The sequence below is a fragment of the Heptranchias perlo genome, chromosome 12 (assembly GCF_035084215.1).
Source record: "Heptranchias perlo isolate sHepPer1 chromosome 12, sHepPer1.hap1, whole genome shotgun sequence".
In the NCBI taxonomy this organism is placed as follows: domain Eukaryota; kingdom Metazoa; phylum Chordata; class Chondrichthyes; order Hexanchiformes; family Hexanchidae; genus Heptranchias; species Heptranchias perlo.
Window position 1 is genome coordinate 40,520,256 of NC_090336.1, and position 17,726 is coordinate 40,537,981.

At 41.2% G+C, this 17,726-nt stretch overlaps 1 protein-coding gene across 1 annotated transcript in view; it reads left to right on the forward strand.

Annotated features, from left to right (window-relative positions):
- The first annotated feature begins 1,002 nt into the window (after positions 1–1,002).
- The window catches only part of iftap (intraflagellar transport associated protein), a 79,139-nt gene continuing 62,415 nt past the window's right edge, over positions 1,003–17,726 (forward strand). Inside the window, exon 1 of the mRNA XM_067993526.1 lies at positions 1,003–1,087. The gene's annotated coding sequence lies outside the window, so the exon portion shown is untranslated. The remainder of the gene's footprint in view (positions 1,088–17,726) is intronic.

The following is a 17,726-nucleotide window of genomic DNA, read 5'->3' on the forward strand; positions in this document are numbered from 1 at the left end:
GGTGGTGAGATTTATGTATAATATGTAGGGGTGGGGGGATTGGTGTATAATATGTAGGGGTGTGGGGATTGGTGTATAATATGTAAGAGTGGGGGGATTGATGTACAATATGTAGGGGTGTGGGGATTGATGTATTAATAAGAGTGGGGGGATTGTAGTATAATATGTAAGAGTGGGGGGGATTGATGCGTAATATGTAAGAGTGGGGGGGATTGGTGTATTAATAAGAGTGGGGGGGATTGATGTGTAATATGTAAGAGTGGGGGGATTGGTGTATAATGTGTAAGAGTGGGGGGGATTGATGTATTAATAAGAGTGGGGGGATTGATGTATTAATAAGAGTGGGGGGGATTGGTGTATAATATGTAAGAGTGGTGAGATTTATGTATAATATGTAGGGGTGGGGGGACTGATGTACAATATGTAGGGGTGTGGGGAGATTGATGTATTAATAAGAGTGGGGGGGGATTGATGTATAATATGTAAGAGTGGGGGATTGATGTATTAATAAGAGTGGGGGGGATTGGTGTATAATATGTAAGAGTGGGGGATTGGTGTATTAATAAGAGTGGGGGGGATTGATGTATTAATAAGAGTGATAGTTTATTACTGTGAACCAATGACCGTACTTATCCTCATATTCAAAGGAGGCTCGTTTACTACAGATTGGAATTTCCGGCCGGGCAAAACCGCATTTTGAACTTTATCTGCCGCGATCTTGTGATATTAATTCCTTGGGAGCGCTTATAATAACAACATATTCCAGACCAAAACGATTTAGGACACACCATCTTACTACGCAATGTCACAGGAGACATAAAATGACACATCTCCTCCCCTCTCCCCCGCTCAGATTCGGTGCAGGACCCAAGGGCGATGGGTTGTTCCCCCCCCCCGGGGAGGCCTATTGCGGTGGGAGGAGGAAAGCGCCCGCCGAGGGTGGCTTCGCGGGAGTTGTAGTTCCCCCAGTCCTGGTTGGCGGACTACAACTCCCGGCGTGCGCCGCGCCGTGTCGCATTGCTCCGCCGAGGACGCTCAGCTGTTGCTAGGGGCCGGGAGGAGGAGGCTGCGGAGGAGGACAGGGACAGTGAGTACAACCTGGTCCAAATGAGAGCGCTAAACTTCGCTCAAACCATTGAGAAGTCGAGCAACTGGGTCATTAGTAACTTAGCGCGGTCCATTTCTTCTGTATGAATACTTTCTCTCTCAAGCTCCTCGCCTGTAATAACTCCTACAGGAATACAACTCCCTGTTGGCGCCGGTCGTCAACGGGACCGGGCCGGCCTGTGATGCCCTCTACAGTTCAATAGCTTGCCCACAATCTCTCTCTCTCTCTCTTCCACATGCAGAGTGGCACCTGGTGCTGCTCGAACTATACCTCATCAAGGAGTCCTTGCCTTCAGGAGAGGGAACGGGTAAATGAAACCATTGATATAGCTGAGATTCCCCCATTATTCACATTTTTGGTGAGGGTTCTTGGGTTCCGGTGAGCTCCAAATGGTCACTATCAGCCAGGAATTATTGTAGAGTCAGAATTTTACAGTACAGAAGGAGGCCTTTTGGCAAATTGTGCCTGGATTTTTTTTTCCTTTTTCAAATATTTATTTACTTCCCTTTTGCCATTTAATGTATATGCCCTCTCTTGGTATTCTTCCTACCAAAATGAATCACCCTACATTTCTCTGCATTAAATTTCATCTGTCATCAATCGGTTCAGTTTACTAACATGTCTTTGTCCTCCTCATATGACTTACTGATCTTTCCAAGATTAACCATGCTTCCTATTTTAATGTCTGTATATAAGAACATAAGAAATAGGAGCAGGAGTAGGCCATATGGCCCCTCGAGCTTGCTCCACCATTCAGTAAGATCATAGCTGATCTTCGACCTCAACTCCACTTTCTCGCCTGATCCTTATATCCCTTGATTCCCTTAGAGTCCAAAAATCTTTCGATCTCAGCCTTGAATATACTTAACGACTGAGTGTCCAGAGCCCTCTGGGGTAGAGAATTCCAAAGATTCATCACCTGAATTTCTATTTCAGTGAAGAAATTCCTCCTCATCTCAGTCCTAAATGGCTGACCCCTTATGCTGAGACTTTGCCCCCTAGTTCTAGACTCTCCAGCCAGGGGAAACAGCCTCTCAGCATCTACCCCTGTCAAGTCCACTAAGAATTTTATACGATTCAAGGAGATACCCTCTCATTCTTCTAAACTCCCGAGAATATAGGCCCATTTTACTCAATAGGAGACCATCCTCTCATCCCAGGAATCAATCTAGTAAACCTTTGTTGTACTGCCTCTAAGGCAAGTACATCGTTCCTTAGGTAAGGAGACCAAAACTGTACACAGTACTCCAGGTGTGGTCTCACCAAGGCCCTGTACAATTGTAGCAAGACTTCCTTACGCTTGTACTCTGACCCCCTTGCAATAGAGGCCAACAAGTATTGATATTATGCCTCTATGAAATAAAAGAGAAGCAGAGGTCCCAATACAGACCCAGGGGCACGGCATTGTTGTATTCTCAGTTGAAAAAACATACATTAACCGTGACTTTGTTTTCTATACCCATCCTATCCATTCTGTCACATTCCCTTTAATACCATGTGTCCTTTCAAGAATTCTCTTATGAAGAACTGTATCAAATTACTTTTGATAATCCACATCTGCTGCATTTCTTCTATCGAAACTCAATTATTAACTCAAGACAATTTATAAAATTTGTCAGTCATGATTTGCCTTTTACAAATCTGTCTTTATAGGTTAGTATTAATTTTATCTTGTTTTATGGCCTGTAGAAGCTTCCCCCTACACTAATGTTAGGCTGACTAGTTTATAGTTATCTGGTTTATTCCTTTCTCCCCTTTTGAACATGTGTATTACATTGAGAATCCTCCTGTCCTTTGGCACAACCAAACATCCAAGAAGGTTTGAAAGACTGTGATCTGCGATTTCATCCCTAACTTCCCTACACATTCTGGGATGCGTGCCATCAGGGCCCAGTGTGTTTTCCACTTTTATATTTTCAACACTACTTCCTTATCTATCTTTCTCTTGTACCTTTTCATCTGGACTACCACATTCTTCTGTGAAAACTGAGCAAAGTACTTACTTAGTATCTCTGCCATACCTTCATCCTCCATAAGAAGATTTTCCTTTTTAACTGTCCTAGCCTACTGGACTAGTGTAATTTTCACATCTATAACATTTTACAAAGATATTTTTGTCATGGGCATTTCATTTTCCCTTCTGAATTCTAATGCTGCTCTTGCCCTTGTGCTTGGTGCAGTATGTTGCAAAAATGAATTTCTTATGAAGTGAATATAAGTTTCCTCCTAAGATGCAGTACATTGTAACATGGCCATAGAGGTACTTGTTGCAAAAAGAAATGGTGTTAACCACTGGGCCACCTGTACTCCTGAGTAATCCAATTTTCAGGTTTTGCTTGTATTGAAACCATTCTTTTAAAGAATCTGGCTGGCTTTAAGAAACCATCACTGCAGCACCTGTTCTTATAGTTTGTTCAGTAAAGCTGATGATACCATTGTCTCTGTCATTTCTAGAATTGTATATTCCTATTTCTAGAACTTATTTTTAGTTTGGAATTTAGATGGAAATGCTTCAATTTTACAGTAAATATATCTACTGAACATAATCAGCACATTAAATTATGGGAATTTGGTCCTCCATAGTAACCACTGAATAGGAGAAAATGTGCCCCATGATAATCCTTAATATTCTGAAGGTGTTTATGGAAGTGCGAAAATCTTATTACTGAAGTAATGTATAATGAGAGGATTTTGGCTTTTTAAGTAATTAGTCTTATCCCAAGCGTATAATGTTTTAAACATCTCTTTAAATCTATTTGCACGGATTAAAAAACAACAGTATTGTTGTAAAACCTGAAATGCCGAAGATTTTAATTGAGCAGCTGTTCTTTGACATTAGTATGCAAAAGCAAATGATGAGGAAATCTGCAGTATTTTTTAAAGATTTATTAGTGAATTGGGTAGTATGGCATTTCTTTCTATGTGTAATTTCTTTCTTAGGTGTCAGCCATGGCTGAGTGGCAGCACACTCATCTCTGAGTCAGAAGGTTGTGGGTTCAAGTTCCACTCCAGAGACTTGAGCACATAATCTAGGCTGGCACTTCAGTGCAGTACATAGGGAGTGCTGCACTGCCGGAGGTGCCATCTTTCAGATGAGATTTCAGACCGTCTGCATTCTCAGGTGGATGTAATAGATTCCACAGTACTATTCGAAGAATAGCCGGGGATTTCTTCCCGTGTTCTGGCCAACATTTATCTCCCAACATCTAAAACAGATGATTTGGTCATTTATTTCATTGTTGTTTGTGGGATCTTGCTGTACACAAATTGGCTATCATGTTTCTTACATTACAACAGTGAATAAACTTCAAAAGTAAAGAGCTTTGGGATGTCCTGAGGTCATGAAAAACTCGATATAAATGCTAGTCTGTCTTTCTATCTATCTATCTTTCTTCCTTTCTTTCTTGCTTTCTTTCTTCCTTTCTTCCTTTCTTTCTTGCTTGCTTTCTTTCTTTCTTTCTTTCTTTCTTGCTTTCTTTTCTACCACATGTGTAAAGGGCAAAGCCCACCTATAAATGGTGTAAATACCAATCCATAATGGCTACGGGAAGATACTTTCCCTCCTCAGTGCTGCTGTCTCAATTTTAATATTTGGATTTATAGGATCCAACTGTTTGAACAATCAGTTATGCTTTCAAATTTCAGCTTTTTTTTAAACTTTCAATTAATTTTGATTTTAGCTGTTTACTACTAGTAAATCCTTCACTGGTTTGAAGTGGGCAGTTGATCCTAATGTTTTTCTTTATGTCGTTCATGTAGTGGATCATGTCATGTCCTATTTCTTCTGTTAGTCTATGTTTAGTGTGTTAGAAGTAAAAGCACTCAGTGTTGACCCTTGTTATTGGCACTTGGTTGATGTGATATAAAACAACAGTAACCTCTATAGCACATGCAGATACTTAAATGCTCTTCAAGTACAGTTGCATTGCGATTCACAAGCATGCTTTTAATACTCAGGTAGACCTTTTGCTGTCAGCCAACTTTATGGTGAGTTAAAGTGGGCTTTGTAAATAGTTTTCTACATAATTCATGTATGTTGGTTTTTAGTGAAGTTGACTTATGCTGCAGCTGTATAGTAATGTACTGAATGACACCTGATACTTGTGTTACTCCAAAGCTGAGTCAACAAGAAGAGAAACTACAGCAGTTGAGATGAACTAAGAATATATATTTTTTAAATTTCAGTAGTTGAGGTTCTATCCAGTGGTTTTAGCTGGGGCCTTCAGTGCTAATCGCATCTGTTTTGTCAGTTTTGAATGTCATTGACTGAAGAGACTTGAACATGGAAAAATATGGAGACTATGTGCAGAGAAATATAGAAATTGATTTTTCTGCTTTATGGTTAATGCAATATGACCAAGGCAGATTTGGTATTGAAAAAATAATATTTCCCTTTCACCCAAGTACTAGCTAAAACGTAATGTTAAATCAATATTTATGCTTAGCAGCAGTCTTCGCCCAAATTTATTGCCAGTTTGGCTTTTGCATGCGGAGAGTTTGGGATCCTAGGTTACTCTATGCATGGAAACTTTTCAGTTTTTTTTGCTTTTTTTTTAAAAGAAGTCCTTGTTAACTGTAGTCTCAATATAAACAGAAGTTAGTTTTTGGGCTCACCCTCCTTGTTCCTCCTCCAGTATTCTTCTTTGTTTTTTCCCTAATCTGAATGCAGAGATTCAGGCAGAAGTACAGTTCCACATTGGCCAGCAGCCCTCTGGTACCTCTCCCATGTGACTGTTCTTCATGAATGAGCCCAGCCTTGATCATTGATGAGCATCACATATGTCTTATAATATGTTAACTTGTCAGGGTGAGAACAACTACAGCTATCATTTTAATAGGATTTGGATTTGAATTATGAGATAATCAGAATAGAAAACTAACTGTTCTATTTCGAGAGTTTAAATTCAAATTGTTATTTCCCAGACTAACCTAAGCAGGGTATAGAGTAACTAAATGACAGTATCTTATTGCAATATAATGTTTTAAAAAACTGGACAATTTGGACCAACAATAGAGGATATGGCATCACCAAATTAAAATAAGAAATCAAATTTATATTTTGACAGTCTAGGTAAAAAAGTGGTTGCTTGTCATTGTTCATAGTCCACGTTAAATCTATTTTAGTTCACCTTTTCTTTCTTCCTTCTGCACTAAATGTATTTCAAGTTACCTTAGCTTTCCTCCAATAAAATGACAGTTGTGAAATATTATGGGTTTTTAATCAATACCTTTTCTGATTCCAGATTTCCCTTGAATAAAACTTGAGTGGATTAGTTACCAAGTTAAATTTCTTTGACTGCCTTACCATCCTTTGTATACAAAAGTTGCACTTGATTGGTATTTATAACACATTTGTATATTGGTAGAGCATGGAGATCTTCACTATTTTAGATGTATAGATATAGTATATATATCACCAATATGATAATCAGCTGCAATCACCTGTATAGGACATGACATTTCTCCCCCCACTTAATTTTCTGGACCATGCCAATGAATAACATATGGTGATTATTTTAGTAGTCTGTCTATTGCAAAAAATGCAGACAATGACACCTTACCATATTGTCTGCATTACAACAGTGACTACTCTTTAAAAATATTTATTTTGCTATGAAGCACTTTGGAATGTCCTGAGGTCGTGAAAGGCGCAATGTAAATGCAAGTTCTTTCTTCCAGTGTTGTGTCTTCAGTGAACATCACTAATATTATATTCAAACAAACTTAATTTTCTTTTCAATTTGTCCCTTCTAGAATATATAACATGGTAACATTAGCAAAGTTTTTTTTCTGTTTAACCATAACATTAATGGGTAAGATTTTGTTGATCAAAGCATATTTAATATTTTCTAGTCTAACAGTAAGTCAACTGTGCAGAGACTGGCTCTGATTATAATAACCCCTGGCCATCATTCAGCAACTTTTCTACTCTTCAAAAGGCTATCTTGTGGTAAATCAGTCAACTACAAGAACCTTTCTTGAAAACAGTTGTACTATATTAAATACTATAAATAATCTCTTTACACACAGGATTGCTATTAGCTGGATCAACCACTGTGACAGTAGTGCATCCTTACCTCTAATATGAATGTAGTGCTGAGTTCTACTCAGTTTCTTCAAACAATATTACCTGTACAGTACAAAACACTTTAAGAGACTGAACTTGCTTGTAGAATTAGAAGGTGCGGAACACTTGGTAAATATGTAGCATACAGGCAGCGTAGGAGATTTTTGAGCGAGTTTACAGCTGGGTTCAGACGGTACCAAGCACTTCCCTGATGAGAGTAACTGTCTGACTGCTGGCTCACAACAGATGCAACAATGACGTGGTATGTTGTAAACGTGCATGATAACCAATACATCTATGCATACATTACTGTATATCTGCAACATCTGATCTTGAGTCCTTTATTAACATTCACTTCCTCCCAAAAGTTTATAAAATCCTCCAAAGTAAATTCCCTTGGTTAGTTCTCTTACTGTTAATCTCATTTTAAATTAAGACTGGGACTTAAACATTGTGGCCCTGACTTTCCGCTTTGGGCATAATCGGCAATTGGGTACAAATTGCGCTCAAAGATTGCGCTGGCTGGGTTTTATTGTGAGTTTCCGCTAAATTGCATTAACATAATCACAAACATAAAATCTTTCATGATCAGTGCAATCCAGCAGTTTAACAGAGCATAATCGTTTATTTTTTTTGCAATAAAAAATATTCATTGATGTATTTAAGAGTGGTAACCTGGTGCAGTTTTATTAATACAGCTGAAAATAGGTTGATCACAAACAATAAGCATTTTTAATAAGAGTGTCTAGTCCTCCACCTGTAAGTAACCTGGTTTTAAATCACTAATAATGACTTAAAAAAAACTATACTGAAGCATTTGCTGCTTTAATTTATGTACACTAGTCAGTAACTTGGTAAATTAAATATTTTTTAATATTTAAAAATGTTTAAAATGTGCCTTCTAATGCCTGTGCGCCTAAGAAAATTAGCTTAATTTTAAGACCCTCCTGGAACGGCTGGAGTTGGGCGCAACTGGCGGAAACTCGCCATCCTCGTTATTTCAATGGGTGGGGGGGGCATGGCCAGTTTTGTGGACGGGACCAGCTTCAGTGAGATTTTCTTTTGAGCCAATGCAAAATATCGTGGAAACTCAAATTCCGCTGGGCGTAATAAATCAAAATTCCGCAATGTTTTGTGCTGAAAAAGCCAGCGCAATCTAGCGGAAACTCAGGGCCTATGAATTTAGGCTGCATATAGTGACACCACTATTCCCGGCCAGAATGGAAATGATTGGGTAATTTCCCTGTCAATCCCAGTAAATGGACTTTATTAACTATAAAATAGACTGTTTGCTGTAAGTCTTGCCGTAAGTCCTGCCCCCACCTTCAACTCATTGGCTGACACAGTGGTGTCAATAGACGATCTGGTGCAAATGTCTATAAAACCCCAAAGAGGAGATATAGGCCTCCTTAACCTATTGTAATCTTTCAAAAGTGACAATAACAATATCTTTAGCCACTGTTTAATGTAACAAGTGTTCAAGAGTGCTTTGACAGAAGCAGAGCTCTGTTGTCCCTCAAAGTGTAACATCGCTGTGTGATATCTTCATATAAAGTTATGGATAAGCCAATATATTGTGAATTTAAAATGGATTTCTTATAGCTGTATTCTTAAGAGTTCCTTTGTTTTTGTGAGGAAAAGACAATACCCAAGTTCTATCTAGGGATGTCTACATTTCTATGGGAAGCTATCTAATTCTATCTATGGAAAAGGACAAAAGACGTATGAGCAATCAATCAGCTAGCTCAGTCTGAGGAGGAAGCATGGCCTAGTGAGGGGAAACTTGATCAGCACATGCCCAGAGCTGGTCTGGATCAAAGGGCTAACCAAGAAAGCTAAGCGAGTCCATTACTAGGGAGTTTGTGGCGTATTTTTATTATTTTTCTTGTTCTTGAGGAGGGTTCTGTAGTTAGTTGTATCAATGTAAGGTTTGATTATATTTGTCGCTCTGTATGTTCACTTGGTGTATGTAAAATAAAGCAGCTTAATGACTTATATCTGGCCTTGCTTCACCAAAGTATTTCAGTTCACCTTCGAAAAGATCGGAGAAGTGTACGTGAGGGCACGTGTGAGACACGATATCCAGTTCATATCTTATACGGGTCCCATTGTTTCACCCCCAGGTTATGCTATCATATAATTAGATTATGGGCAGAATGAGCACACTTCTGAATATAAGAGACTCTGATTGCTTATGGGAGAGACAAGAACCCACTGTACTCGTAAGAATATCTAAGACCTGAAATTTGTAATAACCACTTATGATTGGAAGTGACACACCATATAATATTGTAGAATGTCAGCACAAATAGGGCTAGTATATTGGTCTAGTATATTGGTACTGTAAGGTTGCCTTGAGTGTACTCTAAATTCCCTTAAGGATTTGGTTTCCCTTTTCTTAAATGATTTGACATCATGGAATAGTAATAATAATTCCAGGTGAATCAAGAAGTTTTTGATTGGCTCAACAATAGTCTTTAGGTCTTGTCTGCTTTGGGCATTGGGATGGCATTGAAAATCAACAGATGTACTCTATTTTAATTGGTTCAGGTACCATCAGAAGTGTTAAGTGAAAGGCTAAAGCATGAATGTTGCACATTGAAATCTTCTAGACCATTTTTAACACGAGATCTTGCTCTATTTCTTGCTGTATTTTTATTGTTAAATCAGAATCGCTATTCTGCAACATGTAATTTTCCAGTGTCCAGGGATTTTTGTAACTGTGTGATGAGTCCATCACCCATCACTAACAGTTACGTTTGCTGTAAATGCATTATAATCGAATATTTCAAACACAGAATTATTCCTCAACTGTACAATAATTCTTGTATTACTATTTGCATGAAATGAATCATTCTGAGATTCAATAGAAGTTTTTAAAATTACAAACGACTTTGATAAAGTGAACAGGGAAAGATTATGAGGTGGTACTTCCTGCTCACTGCACCTGGGAATTCGTCATTTCCCAGATGCAGTGAAGAGGAAAAAGGGGCAGAAAATTGTTGTCAGGTCTCCTCTCCACCCATCTTGCATCACGCTAGGATTTCCTGAGTGTCCTGAAAGAACATCAGTAGGAATGCACGTGGAGTAGGTGAAGGCCCAGTGATACCATTTTAACGAAGTGGGTGGGAGCGTTCTTGGCCTCAGTTTCTTCTGCCTACGATCTTTGGCCACACTAGTTTACCAAGGTGTGTAGATGGAATTAAGATACGGATCAGCCATGATCTAACTGAATGGCGGAACAGGCTCGAGGGGCTGAATGGCCTACTCCTGGTCCTATGTTCCTTCCTATGTAGTGGAGAAGTGTCTGAAGAAGCCTGGCACAAGGGCCTGCTTCAAGACTCCCCCAGACCAGAGGGTTTATGAGGTTCCTGGGGTTCTTGGGAACAGTTCCAAGATGTTGCAGGCAGATAAGAAATTACCTTCAAGCCCTCTCCACCCAAGGCCTCTCAGGTTTGCAGCTTTGCGCCTGTTTAGTGCTCAGTTTTGAAGCATAGGGTCCAGCTATGGGTTGAGCTTGCACTGGGAATTCACCAAGGGCAGGAAAATGCATAGAATCATAGAAAGTTACGGCGCAGAAGGAGGCCATTCAGTCCATCCTGTCCGTGCTGGCCGAAAAAGAGGTATCCAGCTTAATCCCACTTTCCAGCACTTGGTCCGTAGCCCTAGGTTACGGCACTTCAAGTGCTCATCCAAATACTTTTTAAATGAGTTGAGGGTTTCTGCCTCTACCACCCTTTCAGGCAGTGAGCTCCAGACCTCCACCACCCTCTGGGTGAAAAAATTTCTCCTCAGCTCCCCTCTAATGATCCTACCAATTACTTTAAATCTGGTCACCGACCCCTCTGCCAAGGGAAATAGGTCCTCCCTATCCACTCTATCTAGTCCTGTCATAATTTTATATACCTCAATTAATCTCCCCTCAGCCTCTTTTGTTCCTTTGAAAATTGCATCCTCCTCTGTAATAACAGATGTGTTGAGCCTGTCGGGGGAACAATGGGCTCTCAGAGAGGAAACTTGGCTCCTATTTCCTCTGGTTGGGGAGTCAAGTGATGAGAAGCCATCAATTTAAAGCTGCTGTTAAGAGAGTGAGGAGAGAGGTTAGAAGAAATTGTTTTATGCAGAAAGTTGTTGGAACATGGAATGCTTTGCCACAAGGAGTACTTGTGACATAGGCTATTGTATGCTTTAAGGGGAAGAGTTGATGATCGTTTGAAGCAGAGGAAGGTACAGAGCTGTGGGGAGAGAACAGGGCAGTGGATTGCTCTAGCAAAGAGCTGACACAGAAACAATGGGCCAAACGGTCTCCACCTATGGTTTAAAATAAAATAAGAAACAAAGGTAAAGATACTTTAAATTGCTTACCTGTTTTCCTTTCCTGAAGATGCCTTGCAGTAATTCAGAGCAGGTGATGATTAAATTTTTAAAAGAAAATTGTCTCTCTAATTCACATGTAAGAATGAACATGCCTTAACTCTTGCCCAAAGCAAAATTGGGATGATCTGATGGCTGTAATTCAGTCCTTGCTGGGTGTTGTTTTTAATCCAGTCTGGTTTTGTACAAAGTATGTTCAGAAATCCATGCTACTGTAGTGCAAATGTTTGACTTGGCACTATAGTGAGTTTGCTTCTGTGAATGATCACAAACTTACCTAAAAATACGAAGAAATACACAGTTTTGAATTTTATGTTTTTGAAAGTATAGTATTTAGTGAACACTTTGAAAAAATAATTTGAGGAATAGAATTCTCATTATTCTTTAATGATATGGCTGTAAAGGGTGCACACTGCCTCTCCCTGACTGTTTCACGTTCTTTATATTGTACTTTGCCAAACGTTACATTTTGTTTTGTGGTTGTTACTGTATGAAGAGCTTTTCCAAGAAAGGGACTTGACAGATGCCTACATTTCATCGGTTCAAACCACAGAAAGAGAAGAAGCTCTGTGCCCTGTTTAATTCATCACAATTAAACTCTTCTCCGGAGATTTAGATTAGTATGTTTATAACTTGCTTTATGTTTTTAATAAGTATTTGGATGTCATTCTCACCATGGGACAGAAAATGGAGTCCCGATGCAGCAATGCTAGAATCATTACTGTTCAGGTGCAAGTTGTAACATGAGGTCAGTTCATTTTAAGAAATATTCGGTGCTCTTGGTGTTCAATGGGAGCAGGGTTAGGGGCAGATTATCGATGACAGCAGCTCTTAAGAGGCTGGTGGTCACCTTAAAGCTGTCCTGTGACTGAGGGTAAAAATGGAAGTAGATAAAGTTGAGAACTTCCCCATTCATTGACATAGTTTTGGAGGTCTTTCAGAGAAGGGTGGTTTATTTTTGGATGTGAGAGCCATCTTGCAGTAAACAGCAGTGTCAAAGCAGCATGGGTGAAGGTGATAGAGCATACGAATGTTGTCTCACCTGAGGCCAAAACCTGGGAGCAGGTGAGGAAGAAATTTGCTGGGCCGTGCAATGTTGCTTAGGTAAGTGTACTAATATGTGGCTTCGTTTTACAACATTGACTTCGATGGCATCTTAATTCTTTGTTAAAGGCAAGTCGTGTTTAGCAAATTTAATAGCATTTTTGAAGAAGACTGATTGTGGCTTTATCCACTTTATTCCCATAAAGGAAATGCAGGAAATATAGTTTATATGGTTTTCTGAAGGCATTCAGTAAGGTGTCTTTAAAAAAAAAAGTTTGTAATGAAAATTTAGGTGTATGGTATAAGAAAATATAGCAGAATTAATATTAAGTTGCCTGACAGACAGGAACAAAGGGTTAGTGTTAATATTTGTTCGGATTGGAGAAGGGCTGGAAGTGGTATACTTCAGTGGTCAAGGCTGGGTTCTTTTTTTTTATATATATATATATAAATGATCTGGACCTGGCCATGATATTGAAATTCACTGATCTCACAAAAGTAGGGAGTTTGGCGAACTGCGTGGAGGATTGTAAAAGACTTCAGAAAAACAGAGAGGTGGCAGATGCAATTTAGTGTGAGGTAATTTATTTTGAAAGGCGAAACATAGAAAAATTTACGGCACAGAAGGAGGCCATTTGGCCCATTGTGTCTGTGCCGGTCGAAAAAGAGCTACCCAGCCTAATCCCACTTTCCAGCACTTGGGCCGTAGCCTTGTAGGTTATGGCACTTTGAGTGCATGTCCAAGTACTTTTGAAATGTGATGAGGGTTTCTGACTCTACCACCCTTTCAGTAGTGAGTTCCAGACCCCTACCTCCCTCTGGGTAAAAAAATAAAATTTCTCAGCTCCCCTCTAATCCTTCTACCAATTACTTTAAATCTGTGCCCCATGGTTGTTGACCTCTCTGCTAAGGGAAATAGGTCCTTCCTGTCTACTGTGTCTAGGCCCCTCCATAATTTTATACATCTCAATTAAATCACCCCTCGGCCTCCTCTGTTCCAAAGAAAACAACCCCAGCCTATCCAATCTTTCCTCATAGCTAAAATTCTCCAGTCCTGGCAACATCCTTGTAAATCTCCTCTGTACCCTTTGTAGTGCAATCACATCTTTCCTCCAATGTGGTGACTAGAACTATACGCGGTACTCAAGCTGTGTTTTACACAGTTCCAGCATAACCTTCCTGCTGCTATATTCTATGCCTCGACTAATAAAGGAAAGTATCCCGTATGCCTTCTTAACCACCTTATCTACCTGTCCTGCTACCTTCAGGGATCTGTGGACATGCACTCCAAGGTCCCTCTCTTCCTCTACACCTCTCAGTATCCTCCCATTTATTGTGTACTCCCTTGCATTGTTTGTCCTCCCCAAATGCATTACCTCACACTTCTCTGGATTGAATTCCATTTGCTACTTTTCTGCCCACCTGACCAGTCCATTGATATCTTCCTGTAGTCCACAGCTTTCCTCCACACTATCAACCACATGGCCAATTTTTATATCATCTGCAAACTTCTTAATCATGCCCTCTATAATTAATTAAGTCTAAATCATTACTATATACCACAAAAAGCAAGGGACCTAGGACTGAGCCCTGTGGAACCCCACTGGAAACAGCCTTCCAGTCACAAAAACACCTGTCAACCATTACCCTTTGCTTCCTGCCATTGAGCCAATTTTGGATCCAATTTGCCACTTTCCCTTGGATCCCATGGGCTTTTACTTTTTTGACCAGTCTGCCATGCAGGACCTTGTCAAAAGCCTTGCTAAAATCCATGTAGGCTACATCAAATGCACTACTCTCATCAACCCTCCTTGTTACCTCCTCAAAACAAGGAATGTGACTATAAACACAACAGAAAGATGCTGAAGGGAACAGAGGAGCAGAGAGAGGTGCAAGTACATATTTCCTTGAAAATGTGAGTGGATAAAGCCACAAAGGCATTTTGGGTCATAGAGTACAAGAGCAAAGAAGTGACGATAAACTTATACAAGAAAATGGTTGGGCAGCCATTGTAGAAAGGACATCAAAGTCGTAAAAATTGCACAACATAGGCTCACCAGGATGATACCAGGGATACAAAACTATAATTATGAGAAGAGATTTAAGGTACTGTGACTATTTGCACTGGAACAGAGCTTGCTAAGCTGAGATTTCGTAGAGTTTTTTTTAATTTTGGAGGATTTTGATTGGATGAATGAGGAAAGAGTATTTCCTCTGGTTGGGGAGTCAGTGATGAGGGACAATCAAATTAATTTGTCATTGAGAATAAGGAGAGAGACTTGGAGAAAGTTCTTTACTCGGAGGGCTGTTGGAGCTTGGAATACTGTGCTGCAGGGAGTGGCTGAGACAGAGCCCATTGCATCTTTTAAGAGAAGAGTGGGTAAACATTTGATGCAGAGGAAGATCGTTCTGTGGGAGGAGAATGGACCAGTGGAATTAGTTTTTGGATTCATCTAATAAAGAGTTGGCACAGAAATTGGGCCAGATGGCCGCCTTTTGTACTGTAAACTTTAAAGGTTTTATGGTAAAATAAGACACAAAAGGGTAAATTTTAACCCCTAAGAATGGGTGGGTTGGTGGTGGGTGGGGAGTAAAAATACTTGGTTTTCGGAGCGGGACGGCATTCCGGCTCCAACATGCCGGCTTCTGCATCTAACCCAGGCAGGTTTGTCTGCATGTGGAGGGCAGACACCAGGAAGTCCTGCTCCCACTTAAATCCGGCGGGCCGATACTTAAAAGGGCAATGTACCTCATTGAGATACTTGAGGTACTTAATATTTTGTGTATTGGAATAATAAAATGAACCTTACCCGTTCGGGTTTCCCATCGCTTCGCTTTCACATCAGGTGATAACAGGCGGGAAGGGGCGGATCCATGAGGTGAGTGCCTTTATTGCACTGCTTGTAGGCCCGGAGGAGCAGGAATGCTTCATCCAGGCCCACCAAGCATACCTGGCTGACAGGACCCCTGTGATCGTCCACCCCCACCCCCCTGATGATGTTCCCCTCCCCCCTCACGGTGGACCCCACCTACCTCTGGCTCTTCACCCGACTGCCACGACCTCCGATATCTTTCTCAGCCCCCCCGATCTCTTTTTCATCCCCCACCTGCTCTTCTCCCTGGCCCTCCCACCCCAATTTTCTCCTATGATCCCTCCCTCCCTCTGAACCCCAGCTGTGGCCTGTTGTAGTAGGCCTTCCTGGACGACAGCCAGTCAGCCTGTCAATCAAGCTGGCTGCCAGGCGCGAAACCCGGAAGTGAAATTGATGGGCCTCATTAAGGTCGTGATCGCAAATCGCGGCCCGCCCACTTACTTTCTAGGTTTTGCACCCGGAAATCAGCCCCCTCGCTCCCTTCCCGGCTCTCAGTTAAAATTTACCCCAAAGATAAAGATACTTTAGTGTTGTTTCAACTGCACTTCACTCGAAACTTGATGCATTATCACAGAGGAAGAGTACACTGCACTTTGCTGACTAATCATCCTTCTAAATGGTGGCCGCCTTGACTCGGTGGTAGCACTCCTGCTTGTTTTCACCTGATGTGAATGAGAAGCGATGTGAAACCCGAACAGGTAAGGTTACATTTGTTTGACATTTCCAATACACAACAAACTAAGTGCCTCAACTATCACAATGAGGTATATTGCCCGTTTAAATATCGGCCTGCCGGCTTTAAGTGGGCACGGGACTTCCGGGTTTCTGTTGCGCGTGCATCCAAACGCGCCTGGGTTAAACCCGGAAGTGGACGCGTTGGAGCTGGGATGCCGTCCCGTGCTTGGGGGTTAAAATTACCCCCTTGATCCTTTTATATTTGATGATGTGACAACTCTACAGAACTATAAAAGAGATAAGGAATGAAAAGCAAAGGATACCAGCCATGTGAGCTTGGGGATGGCCTTCTACCTTCCCTAGCTCACTCTCTGTCATCATCCCCAGAATCTCCATGGCCCTCTCCTCATAAAAAAAATCAAGAGACACGGCTTTGGTGATTCTGCCTTCCCCATCTGCATTTATTGCCTCTAGTTATGTGTTATCTCTGCATGCAGATGTCTTTGTCTATGAGCACATATACCTGTGTGTATGGGTGGCACATAAGGATAGGAAGCATGGTGGGATGTGTAGCCGGCTGCAAGGCCTTGATGAGGGGAAAAAGTATTAACTCTTTCTTAACTTAGTTTTTTTGAGTTATGACTGCAGATATTGGAAATTCAGGGGAGTCAAGTGTCAGCCGAGTTCCTGTCAGCCTGCTCAGGTGGATATAAAAGATCCAATGGCACTTTTTTTTTGAAGAGCAGCGAGTTCTCCCAGTGTCTTGGCCAACATTCTTTCCTCAACTGACAGCACCAAAACAGATTAACTAGTCATGTATCTCAATTGCTGATTTGTGGAATCTACAGTTTGTTGGCTGTGAAACATTTTGGGACATCCTGAGAATGTGAAAGACACTATGGGCATGATTTTAAAAGGATGGTGGAATGGCAGTGGGGGGGTGAGCGGGCGTGCGGGTAACCCGAATAATAAAAGCTTACTGTTCCCCACGCGATCGCAACTTAATTGGTGGCCATTAATCTTGTTTCAGAGTTTGCCATCTGAAAGCTGCACAGTGGGCGGACTGCGCACCTGCATGATCTGCTGTCAGTTGGAGTGTCCAGATGTAAAGGGCCATTGCTCCAATGAATTTTGCTGAAACGAGGAGCAAGGAGACACAATGGAGCTGCACAAGGGCAAGGCAGCTCAAGATTCAGCGATGCCCCACTTGAGGTGATGCTAGCCGGGGTGAGGAGGAGGAGGGAACTATTTTACAGGAGGAAGTGCTTTGCCTCTGCCACCAAGAAGGCCTGGCTCAAGGTGACAGTGGAGGTCACGAGTAGGATCAACATATCCCGCACTTGGGTCCAGTGCAGGAAGCGTTTCAATGACATAACTAGGTCAGCAAAAGTGAGTACACTTACTGATTCTCCTGCATTCCGTGTTGCACATCAGCCCCCCACCCTCACATCATTCTGCGCTGCCAAGACTACTCCATCACATCACTCCTCACACTCACTTAAGGCTCATCCTCAGCTTTTCACTTTCTGAGCACTTCCTCACCTCCTCATTTGTGACCCCACCATTAGCATTCACCCCAATCCTG